Source organism: Delphinus delphis, chromosome 3 (assembly GCF_949987515.2).
Source record: "Delphinus delphis chromosome 3, mDelDel1.2, whole genome shotgun sequence".
NCBI lineage: Eukaryota > Metazoa > Chordata > Mammalia > Artiodactyla > Delphinidae > Delphinus > Delphinus delphis.
Window position 1 is genome coordinate 4,213,681 of NC_082685.1, and position 19,662 is coordinate 4,233,342.

Sequence of the window (19,662 nt, forward strand, 5' to 3'; positions counted from 1 at the left end):
ATATAATTCACATACCATAAAAGTCACCATTTTAAACGGTCCAATTCACTTGTTTATAGTATATTCACAGGGTTGTGCAGCCATCACCACTATCTAGTTCCAGAACATTCTCATCACTCCCAAAACAAGACCCCCTGCCCATTAGTAGTCAGTCCCCACCCTCCTTCCCCAGCCCCTGACAACCACAGGTGCACTCTCTATAGATTTGCCTGTTCTGGATGGGTTTTTTTTTTTTTAATTTTTAAAAATTATTTTTATTTTATTTTATTATTATTATTTTTGGTTGCCTTAGGTCTTCGTTGCTGTGCATGGGCTTTCCCTAGTTGTGGCGAGCAGGGGCTACTCTTCGTTGTGGTGCACGGGCTGCTCATTGCAGTGGATTCTTTTGTTGTGGCGCACAGGCTCTAGGTGCACATGCTTCGGTAGTTGCAGCACGCAGCCTCAGTAGTTGTGGCATGTGGGCTCAGTAGTTGTGGCGCATGGGCTTAGTTGCTCCGTGGCATGTGGGATCTTCCCGGACCAGGGATTGAACCCGTGTCCCCTGCGTTGGCAGGCAGAATCTTAACCCCTGCGCCACTAGGGAAGTCTGTTCTGGATGTTTTGCATCAATGGAATCACACTCTGTGTGTCCTTTTGTGTCTGGCTTCTCTCACTGAGCATCGTGTTCTCAAGGTCCATCCATGTTGTAGTGAGTGTCAGTGCTTCTCTCCTTTTCATGGCTGAGTAATATTCCATTGTATGGATGCACACATAGTGTTTATCTGTTCACCAATTGATGGACATTTGGGTTGTTTCTACGTTTTGGCTGTTGTGAATCATGCTGCTGTGAACATTTGGGTACAAGTTTTTGTGTGGACATCTGTTTTCATTTCTCTTGTAACTCCATGTTTAACTTCTTGGGGAACTGCCAAACTTTTCCACAGTGGCTGCACAGTTTAACATTCCCACCAGCAGTGCATGAGGTCCACTTTCTCCACATCTTCGCCAACACTCTTTTGTATGAGTTTTTGTTTTTGGCCATGCTGTGCAGCATGGAATCAAATCCGCCCCCCCTGCAGTGGAAGCATGGAGTCTTAACCACTGGATCACCAGGGAAGTCCCCTGTATGAGTCTTCTTTTTTTTTTTAATAAATTAATTAATTTATTTAGTTTTGGCTGCATTGGGTCTTTGTTGCTGCATGTGGGCTTTCTCTGGTTGCAGCGAGCGGGGGCTACTCTTTGTTGCGGTGTTCGGGCTTCTTATTGAGGTGGCTTCTGTTGTTGCTGAGCACAGGCTCTAGGCGCATGGGCTTCAGTAATTGCGGCTCGTGGGCTCTAGAGCACAGGCTCAGTAGTTTTGGCACACAGCCTTAGTTGCTCCGCGGCATGTGGGATCTTCCTGGACCAGGGATCAAACCTGTGTCCCCTGCATTGGCAGGCAGATTCCTAACCACTGAGCCACCAGGAAAGTCCCTGTATGAGTCTTCTTGATCCTACTATGTGTGAAGTGGTATCTCATTGTCGTTTTGATTTACATTTCCCTATTGAGTAGTGATGTTGAACATCTTTTCATCTGCTTATTGGCCATTTATATGTCTTATTTGGAGAAATGTGTATTAAAATCCTTTGTCCATTTTTTTTTTTTTTTTTTTGCGGTACGCAGGCCTCTCACTGTTGTGGCCTCTCCCGTTGCGGAGCACAGGCTCCGGATGCGCAGGCTCAGCAGCCATAGCTCAGGGACCTAGCCGCTCCACAGCATGTGGGATCTTCCCGGACCAGGGCACGAACCTATGTCCCCTGCATCGGCAGGCAGACTCTCAACCACTGCGCCACCAGGGAAGCCCCTTTGTCCATTTTTAATTGTTTTTTTTTCTTTCTATTGTTCAGTGTCACTCTCTTTTTCTAAGACTTTAGTAATTTTTTTGTCCATTTTATTGTAGACTGGAGGACTCAGCTTACAACCAAGGAGTCAACTTCTAAACAGGATATTTTTGGAGAAAACACATTTGAGGGCATAAAAATGGTAAGATTCAGAAGGGATAGATCCTGGTCCTTTGCTCTCAGTAAAGTCAGTTGGGGTCAGGAGAGAAATGTGAGGCAAATGACTTTTATTCAAGACAAATTGTATCTCTGGGGAAAGTCTTTGAAAAGTATGAATCAGGAGAAAACTAATGCAAACTTTTTCTGCCTAAAGCCAGTTGGCAAATGTTTTTGGTTTTGAGGTCCGTGGGTTTTCTATGACAGCACCTCAGGCAATAAAGGAAGGAACGTGTCCGTGTTCCAATAACCCCCTTTTTCCCTCCCAGTAACCCTTTATTTACATGGGGTTGGATTTGGCCGGCAGGCCAGAGTTTGCTGGCCCCACCCTAAACCTAACTCAAAAGTTTTTTTTCTGGAACATTCCCAGAAGTAAACATTTCCACAGACGTTCCTCAGTTGGAGTGAGTGTTTGAAGGAGAATTCAGAATTAAACAGGGATCCAAAACTGACTTCCTGTAATCTGCCTCAGGAGAGCCACAAATGTGATGGAGTCTCTGGCAATGCATTCACCCTCCTCGCTTCACACACACTTACTCAGGACCCAGGCACCTCTCACACTTGCTCACACTCGCCCAGAACCAGAGACTCTGCGTCTGTGATCACAGCCGGGCTCGTGCTGGGGAAGGCCCTATGGGGCAGAAGAGCCTCCAGGAGGAGCCCAGATGTGGCACAAGCACCGGCAGGAAACTTGGGAAGTCCGTCATCCTTCTGGAAGCGTGTGAGAACTCACCAGGGGGAGGCCCTGCAAGGATGCCCAGTGCTCAGAGCCTTCAGCCCACACAAAACATATTAATAATTCTACAGTGAAATGTAGAAAGAGTCATCCTAAGTGGGATAAATAATACTACAAAGTGCTGTACAAAAGTTGAGGTCAGATTTTCCCAAAAATTAATGCAGAAATGATCTTACATTACTGCAAAATGAGTTGCCAAAATTACACATTCAAAGACTTGTGGATTTTGGAATTGCAGATAAGGGTCTGGGGAGCTCTATAAAATTTCTAAACCTGTATGCACCTAATAACTTGGCCTCAAAATACTGTAAGGAAAAAAAGAATTAAAGGAATTAAATTAAATTAAATTAAAGGAGAAACTGCAAAATTCACAGTCAAAATGGGAGATTTAGGGCTTCCCTCGTGGCACAGTGGTTGAGAGTCTGCCTGCCAATGCAGGGGACATGGGTTCGTGCCCTGGTCCGGGAAGATCCCACATGCCGTGGAGCGGCTGGGCCCGTGAGCCATGGCCGCTGAGCATGTGCATCTGGAGCCTGTGCTCTGCAACGGGAGAGGCCACAACAGTGAGAAGCCCGCGTACCGCAAAAAAAAAAAAAAAGGAGATTTAGGCACAACTCTCTGAGTAAGAGGAAGTTCCAGCAGTTAAAAATTAGTTTACACAGTTGTTTTTCAGGTTTTCTCATAGCTTGATCTAATGAACTTACATAAAACTATTAAACCAACAATTAGAAAATACACAATCATAACGAACCCACATGGAGAGTTAACGTTAAAGTAACAACATATTGGACGCATCAGGGATTGTAAGCATCCTTAAAACAATGGCTTCAAGAGGGATCTATAGGGCTTCCCTGATGGCACAGTGGTTGAGAATCTGCCTGTTAATGCAGGGGGCACGGGTTTGAGCCCTGGTCTGGGAGGATCCCACATGCCACGGAGCAACTAGGCCCATGAGCCACAACTACTGAGCCTGTGCGTCTGGAGCCTGTGCTCCGCAACAAGAGAGGCCGCAACAGTGAGAGGCCCGCTCACCGCGATGAAGAGTGGCCCCCGCTTGCCACAACTAGAGAAAGCCCTCGCACAGAAACGAAGACGCAACACAGCAAAAATAAATTAATTAATTAATAAACTCCTACCCCCAACATCTCCAAAAAAAAAAAACAACGTATCTATAGGGACTTCCCTGGTGGTCCAGTGGGTAAGACATCAGGCTCCCAATGCAGGGGGCCCGGGTTTGATCCCTGGTTGGAGAACTAGATCCCGCATGCATGCTGCAACTAAGAGTTCACATGCCACGGTGAAGAAGTCCGCATGCCACAACTAAGAGTACACATGCTGCAATGAAGATCCCACGTGCCTCAATGAAGACCTGGCTCAGCCGAAATAGATAAATAAATAATTTTTTTTTTTTAAAAGAGGGATCTATGTAGTGACAAACAGCAGTGTGGGGACTCCCCTGGTTGCACAGTGGTTAAGAATCCACCTGCTGGGGCTTCCCTGGTGGCGCAGTGGTTGAGAGTCCGCCTGCCGATGCAGGGGACACGGGTTCGTGCCCTGGTCCGGGAAGATCCCACGTGCCATGGAGTGGCTGGGCCCATGAGCCATGGCCGCTGAGCCTGTGCATCTGGAGCCTGTGCTCCACAACGGGAAAGGCCACAGCGGTGAGAGGCCCGCGTACCGCAAAAAAAAAAAAAAAAGAATCCACCTGCCAATGCAGGGGACATGGGTTCGAGCCCTGGTCTGGGAAGATCCCACATGCCATGGAGCAACTAAGCCCATGCACCACAACTACTGAGCCTGTGCTCTAGAGCCCACGAGCCACAACTACTGAAGCCCGCACGCCTAAAGCCCAAGCTCCGCAAGAAGAGAAGCCAATGCAATGAAAAGCCCACGAACCACAACAAAGAGGAGACCCCACTCACCGCAACTAGAGAAAGCCTACACGCAGCAACGAAGACCCAATGCAACCAAATAAATAAAAATTAAAAACAAACAAAAAACAGCAGTGTGACCTGATTTTGTTGGCAGGTGCAAGAACCTACTCACATGGTAAAATGGCACAGGACTCCACACACATGTAAATACACACACACACACACACACACACACACACAAATGTGTGCATGAGAAAATGGCGAAATCTGAATAAGGCCTTTGTATTGTACCAAAGCCAGTCTCCTGGTTTTGACACCACACTGCAGTTACATAAGATGTTACCGCTGGGGGAAGCTGGGGAAAAAGCACACGAGAGGTCTCTGTACTATTACTGCATCTTCCATTGACAGATGAGCAGATAAAGATGTGGTACACATATACAATAGAATACTACTTGACCATAAAAAAGAATGAAATAATGCCATTTGCAGCAACATGGATGGACCTAGAGATTCTCATACTAAGTGAAGTAAGTCTGAAAGAGAAAGACAAATACCCAATGATGTCACTCATATGTTGAATCTAAAACAGGACACAGATGTACTTACCTACAAACCAGAAACAGACTCGCAGACATAGAGAACAGACCTGTGGTTGCCAAGCGGGAGAGGGGATGGGGAAGGGCTGGACTGGGAGTTTGGGATTAGCAGATGCAGACTATAATACATAGAATGGATAAACAACAGGTCTTACTATACAGCACAGGGAACTGTATTCAATGTACAGCAGTAACAATGTCCTGTGATAAACCATAATAGAAAAGAGTAGGAAAAAGAATGTATATATACACTCCTTAACATGGGAAAGGAAATAGTCACCCAAGTCCAGGAAGCACAGAGTCCCATACAGGATAAACCCTAGGAAAAACACACCAAGGCACATATTAATGAAACTAACAAAAATTAAATTCAAAGGAAAAGTATTCAAAGCAGCAAGGGAAAAACAAAAAATAACATACAATGGAATCCCCATAACATTATCAACTGATTTTTCAGCAGAAACTCTGCAGGCCAGAAGGGAGTGGCAGGATAAACTTAAAGTGATGAAAGAGAAAAACCTACAACCAAGATTACTCTACCCAGCAAGGAACTCATTCAGATTCGATGGGGAAATCAAAAGCTTTTCAGACAAGCAAAAGCCAAGAGAATTCAGCACCACCAAACCAGCTTTACAACAAATGCTAAAGAAACTTCTCTAAGCAGGAAACACAAGAGAAGAAAAAGACCCACAAAAACACACCCAAATGGACTTCCTTGGTGGCGCAATGGTTAAGAATCTGCCTGCCAATGTAGGGGACACAGGTTTGAGCCCTGGTCTGGGAAGATCCCACATGCCATGGAGCAACTAAGCCTGTGTGCCATAACTACTGAGCCTGTGCACAACAACAACTAAAGTCCGCATGCCTAGAGCCCATGCTCTGCAACAAGAGAAGCCACCACAATGAGAAGCCCGTGTACCATGATGAAGAAGTTGCTGCAACTAGAGAAAGCCCGCACACAACAAAGAAGACCCAGTGCAGCCAAAGATACATAAATAAATTAAACAAACAAACCCAAAAGAATTAAGAAACTGGTAATAGAAACATACATATTGATAATAACCTTGAATGTAAATGGATTAAATGCCCCAAACAAAAAATATAGACTGGCTGAATGGATACAAAACAAGACCTATATATATATATATATGCTGTCTACAAGAGACCCACTTCAGACCTAGGGACACATACAGACTGAAAGTGAAGGGATGGAAAAAGATATTCCATGCAAATGGAAATCAAAAGAAAGCTAGAGTAGCAATACTCATATCAGATAAAGTAGACTTTAAAATAAAGACTGTTACAAGAGATAAGGAGGGACACTACATAATTATCAAAGGATCAATCCAAGAAGAAGATATAAGAACTATAAATGTTTATGCACCCAATATAGGAGCCCCTCAATACATAAGGCAAATGCTAACAACCATGAAAGGAGAAATCGACAGTAACACATTAATAGTAGGGGACTTTAACACCCCACTTACACAAATGGACAGATCATCCAAACGGAAAATAAACAAGGAATCACAAGCTTTAAATGACACAATAGACCAGATAGGTCTAATTGATATTTATAGAACATTCCACCCAAAAGTGGCAGAATACACTTTCTTCTCAAGGGCACACAGAACATTCTCCAGGATAGATCACATCTTGGGTCACAAATCAAGCCTCGGAAAATTTAAGAAAATTGAAATCATGTCAAGATCTTTTCTGACCACAACACTATGAGACTGGAAATCAATTACAGGAATGCAGCAAAAGCAGTTCTAAGATGGAAGTTTATAGCAATTCAGTCTCACCTCAAGAAAGAAGAAAAATCTCAAACAATCTAACCCTACACTTAAAACAACTAGAGAAAGAAGAACAAAGAAAACCCAAAGTCAGTAGAAGGAAAGCAATCATAAAGATCAGAGCAGAAATAAATGAAATAGAAACGAAGAAAACAATAGCAAAGGTCAATAAAACTAAAAGCTGGTTCTTTGAGAAAAACAAAATTGATAAACCTTAGCTAGACTCATCAAGAAAAAAAGGGAGAGGACACAAATCAATAAAATCAGAAATGAAAAAGGAGAAATCACAACTGACACTGCAGAAATACAAAGGATTATAAGACTATTACAAACAACTATATACCAATAAAATGGACAACCATGAAGAAATGGACAAATTCTTGGAAATGTACAATTTTCCAAGACTGAACCAGGAAGAATTAGAAAATATAAACAGACCTATCACAAGTAATGAAATTGAAACCATAATTACAAATCTTCCAACAAACAAAAGTCCAGGGCCAGATGGCTTCACAGGCAAATTCTATCAAACATTTAGAGAGGAGCTAAGGCCAATCCTTCTCAAACTCTTCCAAAAACTTGGAGAGGGAGAAACACTCTCAAATTCATTGTACGAAGCCACCATCACCCTGATACCAAAACCAAAAAAAGATATCACAAAAAAAGAAAATTATAGACCAGTATCACTGATGAACATAGATGCAAAAATGCTGAACAAAATACTAGCAAACAGAATCCAACAGCACATCAAAAGGATCATACACCATGATCAACTGGGGTTTATCCCAGGGATGCAAGGATTCTTCAATATATGGAAATCAATCAATGTGATACATCACATTAACAAATTAAGGAATAAAAACCATATGATCATTTCAATAGATGCAGAAAAACCTTTTGACAAAATTCAGCACCATTTATGATAAAAACTCTCCAGAAAATGGGCATAGAGGGAACCTACCTCAACATAATAAAGGCCATATATGATAAACCCACAGCAAGCATCATACTCAATGATGAGAAACTGAAAGCATTTCCACTAAGATCAGGAACAAGACAAGGATATCCACTCTTGCCACTCTTATTCAACATAGTTTTGGAAGTCCTAGCCACAGCAATCAGAGAAGAAAAAGAAATAAAAGGAATACAAATTGGAAAAGAAGAAGTAAAACTGTCACTGTTGGGCTTCCCTGGTGGCACAGTGGTTGAGAGTCTGCCTGCCGATGCAGGGGACACGGGTTTGTGCCCTGGTCCAGGAAGATCCCACATGCGGCGGAGCGGCTGGGCCCGTGAGCCATGGCCGCTGAGCCTGCGCGTCCAGAGCCTGTGCTCCGCAACGGGAGAGGCCACAACAGTGAGAGGCCCGCATACAGCAAAAAAAAAAAAAAAACTGTCACTGTTTGCTGATGACATGATAGTGTACATAGAAAATCATAAAGATGCCACCAGAAAACTACTAGAACTAATCAATGAATTTGGTAAGGTAAGGTTGCAGGATACAAAATTAATGCACAGAAATCTCTGGCATTCCTATACACCAACAATGAAAAATCAGGAAGAGAAATTAAGGAAACACTCCCATTTACCATCGCAAGAGAAAGAATAAAATACCTAGGAATAAACCTGCCTAAGGAGGTGAAAGACTCATACTCAGAAAACTATAATACACTGATGAAGGAAATCAAAGATGACATAAACAAATGGGGAAATATACCATGTTCTTGGATTGGAAGAATCAATATTGTGAAAATGACTATAGTACCCAAAGCAATCTACAGATTCAGTGCAATCCCTATCAAACTACCGATGGCATTCTTCACACAATTAGAACAAAAATCTTACAATTCGTATGGAAACACAAAAGACCCTGAATAGCCAAAGCAATCTTGAGAAAGAAAAATGGAGTTGGAGGAATCAGGCTCCCTGACTTCAAACTATACCACAAGGCTACAGTAATTAAGACAGTATGGTACTGGCACAAAAACAGAAATATAGATCAATGGTACAGCATAGAATGCCAGAGATAAACCCACGCACATATGGGCACCTAATTTATGACAAAGGAGGCAAGAATATACAATGGAGAAAAGACAGCCTCTTCAATAAGTGGTGCTGGGGAAACTGGACAGCTACATGTAAAAGAATGAAATTAGAACACTACCTAACACCATACACAAAAATAAACTCCAAATGGATTGAAGACTTAAATGTAAGACCAGACACTATAAAACTCTTAGAGGAAAATATTGGAAAAACACTCTTTGACATAAACCACAGCAAGATCTTTTTTGACCCACCTCCTAAAGCAATGGAAATAAAAACAAAAATAAACAAATGGGACTTAAAACCTTTTGCACAGCAAAGGAAACCATAAACAAGACAAAAAGACAACCCTCAGAATGGGAGAAAATATTTGCAAATGAAATAACAGACAAAGGATTAATTTCCAAAATATACAAACAGCTCATGGAGCTCAATATCAAAAAAACAAACAATCCAGTTAAAAAATTGGTGGGGGCTTCCCTGGTGGCACAGTGGTTGAGAGTCCGCCTGCCGATGCGGGGGACACGGGTTCGTTCCCCAGCCCAGGAGGATCCCACATGTCGCAGAACGGCTGGTCCCGTGAGCCATGGCCGCTGAGCCTGTGTGTCCGGAGCCTGTGCTCTGCAACGGGAGAGGCCACAACAGTGAGAGGCCCACGTACCGCAAAAAAAAAAAAAAAAAAAAAGCCGGAAGACCTAAGACATTTCACCAAGGAAGATGTACAAATGGCCAAGAGGCACATGAAAAGGTGCTCAACATCACTTATTACTAGAGAAATGCAAATCAAAACTGCGAGGAGTTATCACCTCACACTGGTCAGAATGACCATTATCCAAAAATCTCGAAATAGTAAATGCTGGAAAGGATGTGGTGAGAAGGGAACCCTCTTGCACTGTTGATGGGAATGTAAATTGATACAGCCACTATGGAGAACAGTATGGAGGTTCCTTAAAAAACTAAAAATAGAACTACCATGTGACCCAGCAATCCCACTACTGGGCATATACCCTGAGAAAACCATAATTCAGAAAGAGGCATGTACCACAATGTTCATTGCAGCACTATTTACAATAGCCAGGACATGGAACCAACCTAAATGTCCATCAACAGATGCATGGATAAAGAAGATGTGGCACATATATACAATGGAATATTACTTAGCCATAAAAAGAAAAGAAATTTAGTCATTTGTAGTGAGGTGGATGGACCTAGAGTCTGTCATACAGAGTGAAGTAAGTCAGAAAGAGAAAAACAAATACCATATGCTAACGCATATATATGGAATCTAGGGGAAAAAAATTGGTACTGATGTACCTAGTGGCACGGCAGGAATAAAGAGGTAGACATAGAGAATGGACTTGAGGACATGGGGTGGGAGGGCAAAGCTGGGGCGAAGTGAGAGTAGCATCGACATATGTACACTACTGAATGTAAAATAGCTAGTGGGAAGCAGCAGCATAGCACAGGGAGATCGGCTCTGTGCTTTGCGATGATCTAGAGGGGTGGGATAGGGAGGATGGCAGGGAGGCTCAAGAGGGAGGGGATATGGGGACATGTGTATGCATATGGCTGATTTGCTTTGTTGTGCAACAGAAACTAACACAGTATTGTGAAGCAATTATACTCCAGTAAAGATGTATTAAAATAAAAAGATACATGTACCCCTATGTTCATAGCAGCACTATTTACATTATAGCAGCACTATTTACAGTAGCCAAGACATGGAAGCAACCTACGTGTCCATCAACAGATGAATGGATAAAGAAGATGTGGTACACACACACACACTGGAATACTACTCAGCCATAAAAAAATGAAATAATGCCATTTGCAGCAACATGGATGGACCTAGAGATGATCATACTAAGTAAGCCAGAAATGAACTTATTTACAAAACAGAAACAGACTCACAGACATAGAAAACAAACATGGTTATCAGAGGGGAAGGTGGGGAGAGATTAATTAGGAGTTTGGGATTAACAGATACTACTATATATAAAATAAACAAAGTCCTACTGTATAGCACAGGGAACTATATTTAATATCTTGTAATACTCTATAATGGAAAAGAATCTGAAAAAGAATATATACATGTATAGATAGATAGACAGATACATGTATAACTGAATCACTTTGCTGTGCACCAGAAACTATCACAACATTGTAAACCAACTATACTTCAATAAATAAAAAGCTTTGTACTTTAGCACTTACATTTTGATCTATAATTCATCTCAAAATAATTTTTGTTTATAGTGTGAAATTGGGATTAGAATTTATTTATATATAGATTTCCAGGTGTTGCAGAACAATTTCTACCTTGTATTGCCTTTTGGCAAAATTAATTGAACATATATGTAGGGTCTACCACTGGATTTTTAAATTCCATTTCATCCATCAATTCAACTATCTTTTAAAAAAAAATTTTAAATAAACTTATTTATTTTTGGCTGCATTGGGTCTTCGTTGCTGTGCTTGGACTTTCTCTAGTTGCAGCGAGCGGGGGCTACTCCTTGTTGCGGTGTGTGGTCTTCCCATTTCGGTGGCTTCTCTTGTTGCAGAGCACGGGCTCTAGATGCGCGGGCTTCAGTAGTTGTGGGACGCGGGCTCAGTAGTTGTGGCTTGCAGGCTCTAGAGCACAGGCTCAGTAGCTGTGGCGCATGGGCTTAGTTGTTCCACGCATGTGGGATCTTCCTGGATCAGGGCTCGAACCCATGTCCTCTGCATTGGCAGGCGGCTTCCCAACCACTGCGCCACCAGGGAAGCCCAATTCAACTGTCTTTATGGCAATACAACACTGTCTTGATTACTAGATGTATTAGTTTGTTGGGGAAAACTAATTGGAAGTATTTAGGGATGTGAACATTGCCTTCAATTTTGACTTAGATATAAATAGTAAATATGCACTGTCAATTGAGAAGGAATGCACAACCTAAAAGTTGAGAATTACGCCTTTCAGATAGGTCTAAGGGACTGCTCCAAAGAGATAACGGAGGGGCCAGAATATATATGAGTTTTGTTTTTTTTTTAATTTTATGTAGTTTATTTATCTGGTTGTGCTGGGTCTTAGTTGCACCAGACGGGCTCCTTAGTTGTGGCAGGCACTCTTAATTGTGGCATGCATGTGGGATCTAGTTCCCCAACCAGGGATGGAACCCTGGCCCCCTGCATTGGGAGGGCGGAGTCTTAACCACTGGACCACCAGGGAAGTCCCATATGAGTTTTTGCAAAACAAAAAAATCCCCAGGTAGTCAGAACAGCTAATTAAAGGAAACCAGACATCTTTTAAGTTAGTGAATTTAGCACTTTTCTAGGTAAGGGAAGATGCGGAGTCTGGGCTTATTTTTATTTTTTGAACTTTATTAATTTAAGTATAGCTGATTTACAGTGTTGTGTTAGTTTCAGGTGTACAGCAAAGTGATACAATTATACATATATATCTATATTCTTTTTCAGATTCTTTTCCATTATAGGTTATTACAAGATATTTAGCATAGTTCCTGTGCTATAGAGTAGGTCCCTGTTATTTTATTCTTTTTTCTTTTAAGACGCTATGCTAGTTTTGCAATACTGTACTTGTTTTGTGTGTGTGTGTGTGTGTGCGTGTGCGCGTGTGTGTGTGTGTGTGTGCGTGTTTTAGTTTTGGCTGTGCTGGGTCTTCACTGCGGCATGCGAACTCTTAGTTGTGGCACGCGGGATCTAGTTCCCCGACCAGGGATCGAACCGGGGCCCCCTGCCTTGGGAGTGGGGAGTCTTACCCACTGGACCACCAGGCAAGCCCCTCTATTCTGTTTTAGTCTGGGCTGATTGAAATAATTCCTTTCCTATGCACCTTAACCATCTAGGGCCAGTATCCTGCTTTTCTCCATCCTGAATCGCCCCAGAGTGCACCGCTGAGGGCGGCTGCAGGGGCTGCTGGTTGGCCAGGCCCAACATCCTTTGTTTATTGATGGGGCAGGCAACATTCTTAGTCCAGGACAGGCACTGTCAGGGCTGCCTGAACACCTGCGTTTTGAGCACAGATGGCTTACAAGATGACTTCCATATAAGGGAGTGAATTGAGCATAACATGAACTTCACATTTGTTTGGGTGCAGTTTTCTCCGAGGGAAACACTAAGTGAGCTTAAGAAACTGTACACAGGGACTTCCCTGGTGGCGTGGTGGTTGAGACTCTGCCTGCCAATGCAGGGGACACGGGTTCGAGCCCTGGTCCGGGAAGATCCCACATGCCGCGGAGCAGCTAAGCCTGTGCGCCACAACTACTGAAGCCCGTGCGTCTACAACCCGTGCTCCGCAACAAGAGAAGCCACCGCAATGAGAAGCCTGTGCACCACAAGGAAGAGTAGCCCCCCGCTTGCCGCAACTAGAGAAAGCCCGGGCGCAGCTACGAAGACCCAATGCAGCCAAAAATAAAATTAATTAATTAATTAATTAATTTTTTAAAAAAGAAAAGAAACTGCACAGACTCGGTTGAACAGAGCCTGATAAGAACACATAGACACATACACACCACAGGAAAGGCTTTTCAGGATAATTCCAGGAATAGTTTCTGAAATTTCAAAGGCGGCAGAATTACACCCAATCCTACTTAGTAATAAATAATAGATGATACAAGTTATGAAGAATTACCACAAAATTCAGGGTGGTGGTGACCGCTGGGGTCTGGGGGAGTAGCAGTCAGGGTGGGGCACCCTCAAAAGACCAGGAGTTGCCTCAGTCTGTTCATAAGTGTGGGTGCCCAGTCTATGGTGCCCATTTATTATTTATTCCTCAAGCTTAGCAAGTGAAAAAAAAAAGCACAACCTAAATGTTGAGAATTATGTTTTATTTGGCAGATGTTCTGAGGACTCAAGCCCAGAAGACAGCTTCTCAGATCACTCTGAGGGACCGCTCCAAAGAGGTAAGGGAGGAACCAGGGTACAGAGAAGTTTTGCAACAAAACCCAAATAGTTGGAACAGCAAAAAGATTACTGTTAATTAAAGAAAACCAGGGAGTTCCCTGGTGGCCTAGTGGTTAGGATTTGGACTTTTCACTGCAAAGGCCTGGGTTCGATCCCTGGTCCGGGAAGCATCCCGCATGCCACTCGGTGTGGGCAAAATACAAAAAAACAAATTAAAAGGAAAAAAAAAAAAAAAGAAATCCAGACATCTCAAGTTAATGAATTTAGCACTTTTCTGGGTATGTGAAGATGCAGGAGTCTGGGCTCATTGACATCATTCCTTTGCTGTGCACCTTGACTGTCTAGGACCATTATCTTGTTCTTTCTAATCCTGAGTCCCCACCCCCCCGCCCCCAGGGTGCACCGTTTTGGGGGGTGGCTGCAGTGGCCGAGGACTTGGCGGGCAGCAGCCCCTTTGTCTCCATCCTGAGTTCCCTCCTGGCTCACTGTTGGGGCTTGGGGGCGGCGGGGTAGGGCTGGTAGTGGCTGATGGCTTTATGGCCACAGCACCCTTTGTCTGCTGATATGGCAGGCAACATTTTTCATTCACAATCTGAACACGATTTTTTTAACTTAAAATGATTAAACGTAGCGTACAACATTTAGTGCATTCTTTTCTGAGTGCCACGTATTGTACTTCTCCATAATATTTCAAAGGCGATTTTAAGCATGAAACAATATCCAGTTTTCCAATATTTTCTTCACCATATTAGGTCACCCCATCCCAGTTTTTTTTTTTTTTTTTTTTTTTTTTTTTTTTTTTTTTGCGGTACGCGGGCCTCTCACTGTTGTGGCCTCTCCCGTTGCGGAGCACAGGCTCCGTCCCTCCCAGTTTTGATTCCAATCTTGGTTTGGAAGAGCTTCTAAAATCTTTCATTCCGGTCCCTTGAAACTTAACCATTGTTTTGTTTTTGTTTTTGTTTTTTACAGATGTAAGGGCAAATCAAATTGAGAACAACAGCCCTAACTCTCCCTGTTGAAAATAAGGAAAGAGATTTATCCCTTCTCCTTTTGGTAGAGCATTTTCTTTAGAGAACGTGTGGTGGGGTAAATTCTTTCTCTGTCCTTTGAAATGTAAATAAACCTTTTTAAAAACTAAATAAGGCTCTTGCGAGCTTTACCACCCGGGAGTCTTTCGGGAGGACCTGAGAGCCTTCTCCCTGAAATGCAGTTGTCAGGGGAGCTCGTGCCCCTCTGTGCAAAACTCCCTCCTGTCCTAAAGGTAAAAGTGGGTTTTGCCTTTGAATAAAGTCAGTTAACTAACACAGACGGTCACCCAATTACCAGGAGGAGTGAATTTGAACTAAGCGTGACCGATGCTCTCGGGGTCTCTCACCTGAGGACTGGTTATGGCTTATCTTGAGAACAGGTATTCATGAGTTGCATCCATTTAGCTCCAAAAGGGGACGAAATGTTTTTCTGTTTTTGCAACCTCTTAGCGGATTGCCTGCCATGTGCCTCACATTTTGGCTTAGTGCTGTCAATAATAAAAGTTTTTTTTTTAAATTTTTATTGGAGTATAGTTGATTCACAATGCTGTGTTAGTTTCTGCTGTACAGCACAGTGAATAAGTTATACATATATCTACTCTTTTTTAGATTCTTTTTCCATATAGATCATTATAGAATATTGAGCAGAGTTCCCTGTGCTATACAGTAGGTCCTTATTAGTTATCTGTTTTATGTATAATAGTGTGTGTATGTCAATCCCAATCTCCCAATTTATCCCTCCCCCCTTTTCCCCGCTGGTAACCATAAGTTTGTTTTCTACACCTATGACTCTATATGTTTTCTTTCTTTTCTACATTTGTGAGAGGCTTTCTGGGTTGGCAGGAGGTCTTGTTTTGAACTCTTTGTGAATTAAAAATGCTACTTGCCGGGAATTCCCTGGTGGTCCAGTGGTTAGGACTCGGTGCTTTCACTGCTGGGGGGCCCGGGTTCAGTCCCTTTTCGGGGAACTAAGATCCCAAAGCCCTGCGGGGCAGCCAAAAACTAAATAAAAATAAAAAAAATTAAAATGCTGCCTTCCCTATCAGTAAACAAAGGACGTTGCAGCCATCACAGGACAGCCACCCCTGAAGGGGAGCCCCGAGGGAACTCAAGGTGGAGACAGGATGTCCCCCAGCAAGCTGTCAGCCTCTGCAGCCACCCCCCACCCTCCAATGATGCACCCTGAGGACACTCAGGATGAGAAAGCCCAGGATACTGGCCCCAGATAGCTGAGGTGTATCTTGGAATTTAAAAAGCCACTAGCCTTAACTGTCTCTTCCTCTTTTATCTGAATTGCCTGATCCCAAGGCGCGCTCTCTCTCTCTCTCTCTCTCTCTCTCTCCCTCCCTCCCTCCCTCCCTCTCTCTCTCTCTCTCTCTCTCTCCCTCTCTCTCTCTCTCTCTCTCTCTCTCTCTCTCTCTCTCTCTCCCCCCACCCCCATCAACCTCGCCTCCTGCTGCTTCCCCTTTCCCAGCAAAGGAAGACAGAAAATCAGAAGCAATCACAGCTCCCTTTATGGAGAAACCTGTTACAGGGAGAGATGAACTGTCCTTGGTGCTTAGGTGCACACCCTTGGACCAGAGCAGAACTTAGAGCTTTAGCTAAGGAATTTCCCAAACCTAGTCAAGATCCACCGGGATTTGCTAAGAAGTTTGTGTTAACCATCCGAACCTATGAGCCCAGCTTTGCAGATCTATATCAATTAATATAGCTGTTAGTTTCCGAAAGTAAAGCACAGGAGTGGATAGAGAAAGCAAGCTGAAAGACACCCTCAGAGAATTTCCATCTACGTAGCCCGCAGACTGGAGCTGAATGCAGGCAGTTGGCTGGTAAACTACTCAGACTTATCCCAGGGCTTTTCCCCAAAGCCTTAGACTGGGCAAAGATTCAGCAATGTAGACAAAGACCAGAGGAATCAATCGCGGATTACTATGAGGGCTTCGAGAAAACTTCGAAACAATATTCAGGCGTGACACCTGACTCATTCTCTAACCACCAAAATGATCCTCTACTTAACTCTGCCTTTTTAGAAGGCATAGATGGTGAATTGGCTACTCTATTTTATTATTATTATTATTTTTATTGAAGTAGAGTTGTTAATTTCTGCTGTACAGCAAAATATGAATATTCTTCATATTCTCTTCCATTATGGTTTATCACAGGATATTGAATATAGTTCCCTGTGCTAGACAGTAGGACCTTGTTTATGCATCCTATATATAATAGTTTGCATCTGCTAACCCCAAACTCCCACACCTTCCCACCTCCACCCCCTTCCCTTGGCAACCACAAGTCTGTTCTCTATGTCTGTGAGTCTGTTTCTGTTTTGTAGATAAGTTCATTTGTGTTGTATTTTACTTTATTTTTTAATTTTTGGCTGCACCACGAGGCTTGTGGGATCTTAGTTCCCTGACCAGGGATTGAACCCGGGCCCTCAGCAGTGAGAGCATGGAATCCTAACCACTGGAGCTCCAGGGAATTCCCTGTGTCATATTTTAGATTCCACATATAAGTGATATCGTATGGTATTTGTCTTTCTCTTTCTGGCTTACTTCACTTAGTATGATAATCTCTGGGGCCATCCATGTTGCTGCAAATGGCATTATTTCATTCTTTTTTATGGCTGAGTAATATTCCATTGTATATATATATACCATATCTTCTTTATCTAGTCATCTGTCGATAGACATTTAGGTTGTTTCCATGCCTTGGCTATTGTAAATAGTGCTGCTATGAACATAGGGGTGCATGTATCTTTTTGAATTACAGTTTTGTCTAGATATATGCCCACGAGTGGGATTGCTGGCTTACCTGGCAACTCTATTTTTATTAACTGACAATCCTTTATCTCCTAGGATTGACCTTCGAGAAAGCCCAATGGATAATGCTGATTTTATATTACTCACTGATGGTTCACGTCTACAAGGACCTCAGGAAGGTACCAGGCTGGCTATGCCATTGTTTCTCCAGTGTCTATCTTTGAAAATGGTCCCTTGCCTTATATCTCTTCCACCCAACAGGCTGAATTAATAGCACTAATAAGAGCCTGTTTGTTGGCAAAAGGAAAATTTGTTAATATTTACACAACTAGTATGCTTTTGGAGTGGCATATGATTTTGGTATGCTTTGGAAACAAAGAGGACTTTTTTTTTTTTTTTTTGGGCCTCGCTGCATGTGGAATCTTAGTGCCCCAACCAGGGATCAAACCCATATCCCCTGTATTGGAAGTAGAGTCTTAACCACTGGACAGCCAGGGAAGTTCCAAAGAGGACTTTTTAACATCCTCAGGACCGTGTATCAAAAATGGGAAACAGACACAAATGAACCTATCTACAAAACAGACAAACTCACAGACATAGAGAATAGACATGTGGGGACTTCCCTGGTGGTGCAGTGGTTAAGAATCCGTCTGCCAATGCAGGGGACACGGGTTCGAGCCCTGGTCTGGGAAGATCCCACATGCCGCGGAGCAACTAAGCCCACGCGCCACAACTACTGAGCCTGAGCTCTAGAGCCCTCAAGCCACAACTACTGAGCCCGCGTGCCACAACTACTGAAGCCTGAGCGCCTAGAGCCTGTGCTCCGCAGCAAGAGAAGCCACAGCAATGAGAAGCTGTACACCGCAACGAAGAGTGGCCCCCGCTCGCCACAACTAGAGAAAGCCGGAGTGCAGCAACAAAGACCCAACACAGCCAAAAATAAATAATAAATAAATAAATAAATTTATTTAAAAAAAAAAAGAGAGAGAGAATAGACTTGTAGATGCCAAGGCAGAGGGGGTGGTGGAGGAGGGATGGGTTGGGAGTTTGGGGTTAGCAGATGCAAACTACTATATATAGAATGGATAGACAACAAGGTCCTACTATATAGCACAGGGAACCATATTCAATATCCTGTGATAAACCATATTGGAAAAGAATATATGTATAAAAAAGAATGTGTATATATATATATATATATATATGCATAACTGAATCACTTTGCTGGACAGTAGAAAGTAATACAACATTGAAAATCAGCTATACTTAAATTTAAAAAAATAGGAAATAAGTAGTGGAGTTACTAGATGCAATTCTTTTTTTTTTTTTAATTTATTTAAATTTGAGTCTTTGTTGCAGCCCTCGGGCTTTCTCTAGTTGCGGCGAGCAGGGGCTACTCTTCGTCGCGGTGGGTAGGCTTCTCATTACGGTGGCTTCTCTTGTTGCGGAGCACGGGCTCTAGGTGCGTGGGCTTCAGTAGTTGTGGCACGTGGGCTCAGTAGTTGTGGCTTGTGGGCTCTAGAGCGCAGGCTCAGTAGTGGCGCACGGGCTTAGTTGCTCCACGGCATGTGGGATCTTCCCGGACCAGGGCTCGAACCTGTGTCCCCTGCATTGGCAGGCGGATTCTTAACCACTGCACCACCAGGGAAGTCCCTAGATGCAATTCTGCTACCAAGGGCACTTGCCATTGTTAAGGCATCAGATCATTCTAAGGGTGACACTGCAGAAGCAAAAGGAAATTCTCTAGTGGATAACACTCCCAAGCAGAAGCTTTACAAGCCAACAAGGACCAACTAACCGCTGCCTTTCCCTTTCAGCCTCCCAGTAACCTTACTGACATATTGTTCAAGTTTCAGAGAATGGTACCAGACAAAGAAAAAGACACCTGGACACAGAATGCAGGAAGATT

General features: G+C 43.1%; 1 long non-coding RNA gene across 1 annotated transcript; it reads left to right on the forward strand.

The window, feature by feature from the left end:
• The first annotated feature begins 1,952 nt into the window (after nt 1–1,952).
• LOC132421731 (uncharacterized) lies at nt 1,953–17,906 on the forward strand. The gene is made up of 3 exons (XR_009518765.1): nt 1,953–2,002; nt 13,901–13,965; nt 17,850–17,906. It is a non-coding gene; the product is annotated as an uncharacterized lncRNA (long non-coding RNA).
• Nucleotides 17,907–19,662: the final 1,756 nt, after the last annotated feature.